The 8,036-nt window shown below is 37.7% G+C and overlaps 1 protein-coding gene across 6 annotated transcripts in view; it reads left to right on the top strand.

Moving 5' to 3' along the window:
• Positions 1–8,036, top strand: part of rfx2 (regulatory factor X, 2 (influences HLA class II expression)) — a 38,123-nt gene that overhangs the window by 1,100 nt on the left and 28,987 nt on the right. For 2 of the 6 annotated variants that reach the window (XM_042762051.1, XM_019109097.2), the window contains exon 1: positions 1,415–1,620. The exons of 2 other annotated variants lie outside the window; for them this stretch is intronic. The gene's annotated coding sequence lies outside the window, so the exon portion shown is untranslated. Of the gene's footprint in view, positions 1–1,413; positions 1,621–6,123; positions 6,260–8,036 lie in introns of those variants that run through there. 2 more of the 6 variants (XM_042762050.1, XM_042762049.1) reach the window with 2 other exon arrangements.

Below are 8,036 nucleotides of genomic sequence, written 5' to 3'. Positions count from 1 at the left end.
CGTGTTACTTTTATAATTTCGCCGAAAATGTGCAGTAGACTGCCAAGAGGCATTTTAAACTTGAATAACAAATATACATTTTAAACTTGATTTTGGATTTTTTACATTTTGTATTCCAAGATGATAACTGGACACCATTTACTTAAAAAGTACACGTATGTAGTGAAGTGACACCCTCCTGGGACCCAGACATAGACTTCTGTCCTCTGTAGAGAACAGTATATTTTAGTGAATTTCTCTGAGAGCATACGTTCCACAGTTTTAAGTCTGGATGTCCTGTACAAAGCTCATTCAGGGCTTTTCAGAGATATCAAATGTTTGATCATAAATTGGTCTTTAAATATATGACATATCACAATTAGCATTATTGGGGAAATATGATAATGTTTTGTAATTATCATGTAAATCTTGTTAATTTTCAAATTGTTTGTCATAAACATCTCAGACATTTTTTTTAATGGGGTTTCAAATCAGAATATGACTTTTTGTTACGAAATAGGGCATAATTTTTTTTATATACATAGTATATCAAATCATTATGTTATATCTTTTATAACATAGTTGAGAATGATCTGTTTTTTTTTTTTAACAAAGTTTGGCTAAAACAGCCTGAAATCTAAAAACTGATTGGTGAATGAAAAAATAAAACATAGATTTTTCCTATACATGCCTTTGCGTGTCTAATTATTTTTTTGAATAACTTAGTCCTGGCGTCCTCTACATACAGTTAAATATCTTTTTTCGAACATGTTTTTCTCCATTTGTTTCTTATGCTCAAACCATTGTAATGACACAAATGGTTGATTTTTTTTTATGGTTCTCAGGAGGATATAACAACAGTGCAACATAATGCTGTTAGAAATTAGAGGTTTATCACCGAAAGGTTTAAACTACTTCACATAAATAGTTTTAAAATAGTTGGCCATATACAGTATGTATATACAGTACTTGTCTTTTGAACCCGCAATCGCCTCCTGATGAGGATAAGTGTGTTCATACACCGCCACCAAGCGGTGATTGTTGGGAACTACACATGACATCATGGACCGTTCTAACAAATGAACTTAGCAACCCTTTAAGTTTCAAAGTTTATAGATTGTACAGCCATTTATAGAGCTACGTAGTTTAGATATTACTTTGTAAATGTATTACGTATACTAAAGTATGCATGGTCTAGCCTAGCTTAGTTTTTTTGTCCTTCTCTAAATTGGGAAGCCATACGGAAAGAAGTGTAACTAAAGAACTTCTCGTTCGTTTTACCACCTTTATCTGGCAGTTAGCGCGGTAAAATGACAACGTTTTGGCGGAGAAGAGCAGAATCGAGGCGCGTTTGTGCACCTCTCTCCGCGGGAATCAAACATTTAGCATTGAGCTCCGCTCAGAAGGCGATGGGAGGGGCTCGAGGCTGGCCCCTCCCCCTTTCGCTTTTTAGCCCTTGACGTATGAAGAGGGCGGTAGCAACAGTTGCCTCGAGACCCCCGCTCGCCATAGTGACTGTAGTCGTGGAGACAGTTACTTACCAACGGGAGCAACACTCAGCAACAGCAGCAGCAGCAGCAACTGGAGGAGAGAGAGGGAAAAGAACAGTAAAGCCAGGGCAGATCTAAGCAGAAGGCTGAGGTGAATATCTTTTTACTGCTTGGAGATCTGAAAATGATTTGAAAGTACATTTTACGGGCCATGGAGGTTGAGTAATGTAAGGTTACATCTTGACTTGTTCTCACGCCCTGATCTCCTTCGCTGTCTATTAAGAGTCACACTAGCACGCTAGTTGGTTAGCTCATCTGCTTCGCTAACTTCAGTCAGTTTGTTTTGACATCGGTTAAAACTAATTAGCGGAGAAATCCAAGTGCTGAGTTTGTTATTGTTATTGCGTCTGTAAGATTAATATGTTAAAAAGACGAGTTTGATTACGAGCTAACTGGCTAACCAGTTACCGTAACTAGGTAAACTTTCTTCAGTAGCTGTAACTGTGTGAATTACAGCGAGATCTGTCATAGCAGTAACTTAACCGCTGTGTTCCGCCGCTGCTCTGCTTCACGAATCTCGTGGAAGCGCGTGAGTTGATTCGGAGATACTGATGTGGAGCCGCCTGTTCGGTTTAACTGACGAGCTCATGTTAAATGTGTTTAATTGTAATATAAAATATGTGTGATACATGTCGTGTTTAGTCCTGTCATGATGCTTTCGGTCTGGAAGCTTCAGGGTTGGATGCATCAACAGGTTGCTGAAGTCCGTCTGAAGAGCGGTGCCCGATAAAAGTGATGCATTTGGGATTATACGAGCGACATCGGCAATATTGACTTTACAAAGCATTCAGACGTCTTTTAGATGTTCGTGTAACTTATTAGATGCAAACGTATTTCCCCAATTCTGAAGGAAATTGAATTTAGCTTCTTGTCATCCGGTTCAAATCGGATTCTCTTATCTGCACTAACATGTTTTGCAGGCTGTTGTGAAAGGGTCAATGACGTGGATCTCGTTTTTGTCCGAATCTATTATTAAGTTATTCACAAATACAATAAAATGCCATTTTAAACAAAACTGACTTCAGTACACCATTCGAAAATGAACAAGTCATTCTGATATAGTAGGTGCTGTATCTGCCAGGAGGAAAAAAAATCATGAAAAAGATGACAGTTTTGGAAAACATATTAATATGTTACTAATATTTGAAATATTTTGAAAAATCTACCCACTTTTGAACACCAAGTTGGTGTGGTTAGGGTTGTCAACCTGCAGGAAGTCATTTCATTGTGTTGTTAAGTGACAAGAAAACCATAAATCAGAGGGGACCCCTTTAGACCCTAGTGGCTCTGTTTAAAAGTCATTAAAAAAAAAAAAAAATTGCATGTATGTCCAGTTACCCTGTGAAAACCTCTTAATATTCATGTCTTTTTATGGTATTTGTATCATTAATTGTGTATGTTAAAAATGTGTATTTTTTACCATTAAAAATGTTTGAAAATATGAAGTCAAATTTTATTGCATTTTAAATCATTTTATTTTTTTTGTAATTAAAGTCCTTCAGCATTTGTAGAAAATGCAGTTTTAAGTTTATTTATTTATTTTACCAACATGCATGCAGAACTAAAATACGTGCAACTAAATTTTACACTTTCCTTTTAATAAATTTGGGCATTCTTATTTGTCATTGACCCCCAAAACAATCTGCAGATCATATTAATGCAGATCACATCATTAAACAGCAGAAAACAAATATTCAGGACAGTTTATATTTGATTATATTATATTTCCTATGCTTCATACTCCCACACTGTGATATTAAAAAAATAAAATGTCACTGTTTTACATTGCATTTCCAAATATAATCTAAATTAGTCTGAAACATTAAAGTTTTGATGCTTTATTGTTTGCATTATTCAGGATTAATGTTCCAAAACTTTTTTGTGAAACTTTTTTCTTGGTTTTTTTTTTCCTTTATGAAAAATACATGTGTGTATTTTCTCCACCTTTTTAAACGATGTTGTTAATTGTGAGCAAATGAGATATGTATTTGCATTATCCTCATAATGAGATCAGGGGTGGCTGTTGACGCTAACAGTTTGACAACAGCTTGACTGTGCTTATCCAAAGCTGCTGTAATTTTTCTAGAGTTGCATCGTGTCGCCGTGGCGATGTTACACCTGCTCAGCATAGAGCTTGGTAATGAGCTCTCTTCATGACAAGAGCATGTGGTCCAGGTGTCGCCCCTCATTGGGCTGTGCTTCTCTATTGATCTCTCTTTAGCCGAGAGTGTCCATGCCACTGAAAGCGCAGCTGATAATGAGGGTAATTGGTATAGAGAGAGGCAGATCCTGATGCAACACACAGATCATGTTGGGCGGCCCATTCCTCACTAGCTAACATCATGCTCGGTTTTGATTTTTTTTTCACCCTTTATGTTTCTGCAGCAGCAGTTCGAGGATATTTGAAATGAGGCGTTTGCGCTTGTCTGAGTGGAAGTGTGTTTGTCGCTGTGTGTGACGGGTCCCTCCTGAGCTCAGCTGAAAGGGGTGAGCAGCAGAGCTCACATCAGCTGCCGACGTGTCTGTCAGGTGCTTCACTGAGCTCTGAAATCTTCCCCAAATGCATCTTCACGATGTGACATCTCCAAAACTCTAAGATCTGGTGTCTGTAATGAAATATGTTGTTACAGGTGCATGTCCAGGCTGGAGGAGAAATGAATGATTCATGTAATTGAATTATTGATGGGGCCAGTCGCTACTTCCTGGGCTGTGTGATGTCCAGTTAGCTCATTTTTGCAGGGTTTAGTTTGCAGTTTCCATGCTATGCTCCTATAGGCCAGACCTACCCTTATCTGAGTGTGGGACTAGACTAGACTAGACTTTGTTTTTGACACAATTAAAATTTAGGAATTTTAGTATTTAAATGTAAATTGCCGCTTTAACCAAGTTGGTAAGTTTGGATGCAACCCAGGGCCCAAAGCAGCAGTACAGGGCCCAGGGCCCCTGTAACAGGAAGTGTGTAATTTCTGTGCCTCCACATGGAATGCAAAAAGATGATTACCAAACAGGTTTCCCACTGGTTCAGCCACACACTAATTTTTAAAAGTTTGGGGTCAGAAAGATTTTTTATTTTATTTTTATTTATTTATTTAATACTTTTTTCCAGTAGGTATGTATTACATTTCAAATCGATCAAAAGTCACATTAAAGACATTTATAATGAGAAAATAACCCTAAATATTTCCCTTTGAAATAAATGATGTTCTTTTAAACTTTCTCTTCAAAGAATCCTAAAAAATGTATCACGGCTTCGACAAAAGCTGTTTTGAACATTGATAATACAACACATTACATTTAAATGGTTAGAATATTTCACAATTTTATTTTATTTGTTTTTATTGTATTTTTAATGAAATAAGTTTTAGTGAGCATAAGAGACATCTTTCAAAAGCACTGACAATTTGTACTCAAGACAGACTTTTAAATGATAGTAAGTTGTCATCATTAGTGAAAGTGAAGTGACATACAGCCAAGTATGGTGACCCATACTCAGAATTCGTGCTCTGCATTTAACCCATCCAAACTGCACACACACAGCAGTGAACACACACACACACCGTGAACACAGTGAGCAGTGGGCAGCCATTTACGCTGCGGCGGCCGGGGAGCAGTTGGGGTTTCGGTGCCTTGCTCAAGGGCACCTCAGTCATGGTATTGCCAGCCCGAGACTCGAACCCACAACCTTAGGGTTAGGAGTCAAACTCTCTAAACACTAGGCCACAACTTCCCATTAAAGCTTCAGTTAATGTAAACGACTGTTAGAAGGCTTCTTTGTAATTATTATTTAAGATATTTGCTTTTGAGAAGAGCAGGAAGAGGGCTTTTGGTAGTGCTGAATGACATTTAATTAATTTTAGATAACTGCTTAACTGTTTCTATGGTTGTAGTGTGAATGCATGATAAATTTAACCTTAGTGAAGTGGGTATGTGTGAATGCATCCTTGCTGTGTGTAGCCTATATAATGTACTTTCAAGGCCTCATGTATTTACTATGTAACCAAAAAAAAAAAACTGGCATTTTTCCTCATTTGCGGGTTTGTTGTTCTTTTTGCTGGCTCTTTCATAATGGCGAGTGTGGTTTACCTGCTAAAAAGGTAGGCGAATTTATAAGAATAGCTCATGAATATTAATTAGTTAATCTTGATGCCGCTTAATCTTCAGTGTGCTCTCAGTCACGTGGTCTTATTAATATTAATGAGCCAAACGTTAGCTCCAGGTCCCAAGGAGGCTTCACAAAATCTAAATCTTATGCTGAAATTAATATTTGGAAAACTTTCACCTCAAAACAGTTCCTCAATATACCACAGATGTGTAAGTAATTATATATCGCTAGCCTTGTAATGCACATTTGAGAAATAGATTAGCTCTAAACCTGTGGGCAAATTCAAAAGCATTTGTTCACTTGTTTTGACAAAGCCCTGTAATGCAGCGTAGTCCAAATCAAGCTTTTAATTTGGTTACACACCCACCGCAAAGAAAAATAAAGGAATGGGAATGGAATTCCATGCAACCCAGATCCAAGCAGCTGTTATGTTTACATGGCAACTTGATACACAAATACAGCCTTGGTTATGGAAAGAGAGGGGCTGGGCTGGGGGTGCTGTGTTATTCTTTCAAAAGTCTGTGGTTTTTAATCAGCTCTCTTCAATCCATGTTTGTGGTGATGGACGTGCACAGTCTCAGCTTGCGAAGCAGGTGAAGGGCCAAAGGAGAACAGAGAGGAAATGCAGGTATGGCACCACTTTTAGCCATGTGACTCACCTAAACGCCATGGTTTTACTCAAGATATGAAATAGCTGAATCAAACTTCATTAAATATAAGACAAATTCAAATTCAGCTGTAAAGCAGTTATTATTCAGCTCAAGTCACTTAAGTGTCGATTCAGTTCAATAACTGTTAAGTGAATGAATTATGAAATCATTTCACTTTAGGTTTAAGCAGCTCTATAGAAGACAATAGTGTTGTTATTCAGCTCCAGTTAGTCCAAATTTTGTAAGCAAGGAACCCCAACTCAATCAGGTGACAAATCTTTTGAAATCTATTCTGTGGATCACAGAAAAATACTGCAAAAAAATATCTCAATGTTTTTTGTCCATACAGTGAAAGTCAGTGAAGTTCAATGCTATTGTGAAACCTACTAACTTTCATTGAGCAGACAAAAACAGTTAAACATTCGTCAAAATATCTTCTTATATGCTCCACAAAATAAACAAAGTTGTACAAATTCAGAACTACATTACTGATGACAAAATGGCTTAACTGTCCTTTTAAATCATTCAAGAAAAGCAGGAACCCAGTGGCTGCATTTAACATACCAGAAAGTGATAGGTGTGATACTATATGCATAAATATGTGCACACACAGATTTGCATGTCCGATCGCGTTCATCTATCAGTGCCCATGTTTGTGTCCTGTGCCCGGGTCAGAGTTCACCTCTAGTCGTCTACTATCATGGAGACTTTATGATTGTTGTGGCAGCATCTACTGTAACCTTAAACCACACTAAGCTTTTAATGGACTATAGTAGAGCACAGCTCTCAAGCAGACAGCTGCAGTGGTCCCCCGTGAAAGGTATTTGTGCATGTGCACCAAGGGGGGAAGGGTGTTGTGGTGGGGGGCAAATGACCAGATACAGCTCTCCGGTGTGTGTATGTGCACATGATTAAGCCTGTGCTGTTTTTAGCCCATGTGGAAGAAGCCCGGCCCGGAGCAGCTTGCTGATGTACCCACCCAGCAGCTGCCTTTGTGCTGTAAGGAGTCATAATACTTGGATCAAAAGCATTAATACATTTATACAAAACGCGCTGAATAAGCTGATCTGAGTTGAAATGTGCACAAGCTGTTTTGGCACTGTCAAAAGTGTATTTAGAAATCAGGATTTAGTCCGTTTTGTCAGCATGAGCAGCACTGTTGATGACTGAATACTTAACGTCTTCAGATTTTATTATCATGTTTTGATACTGTGTTTATGGCTGTAATTATCTCTTTATCTTATCTCTCACTTAAACATGGCAGAAATAACTTCCTCCTGTAACTTTACACAAAACTGACAAGTTGACATGGAGCCAAGAAGATTCAGTTCGATAATTGCGTACAAATAGTTATTTTGGCTCTATTGTTATTGTCTTAAATCGGCTTAGGGATTTGAACAAGCTTAGTAACTCTTAGTATTAAACTTTGATTCACAACTCAACCCATATCCTTTGAGCCACAAACATGAATGATGGCTCAAATCATGCAGTATGTCGATGAGATTTGTTCTATTACTATGTAAGCAATTATTTAACCAATCAGACTTTCAATTTTCTCTGTCTGGAGGAACACTGGATAACTTAACATTGTTCACAAGCTGTTTTATTGGCAACCCTGGCTTGAACTATGGGTGATTCATTAGGTCAAATAGAACCTGCCTAACTGTGCGACATATACAGTATATATAGAATTTTTTAATTTTTTTTTTTTTTTTTTTTAAAGTGAGATTGCATCAATGTGTTGTCGCGTTAACT

This window comes from Cyprinus carpio, chromosome A8 (assembly GCF_018340385.1).
Source record: "Cyprinus carpio isolate SPL01 chromosome A8, ASM1834038v1, whole genome shotgun sequence".
Taxonomy (NCBI): domain Eukaryota; kingdom Metazoa; phylum Chordata; class Actinopteri; order Cypriniformes; family Cyprinidae; genus Cyprinus; species Cyprinus carpio.
The sequence above is the reverse complement of the archived record's forward strand: the minus strand, read 5'-3'. Positions and strand labels throughout refer to the sequence as shown.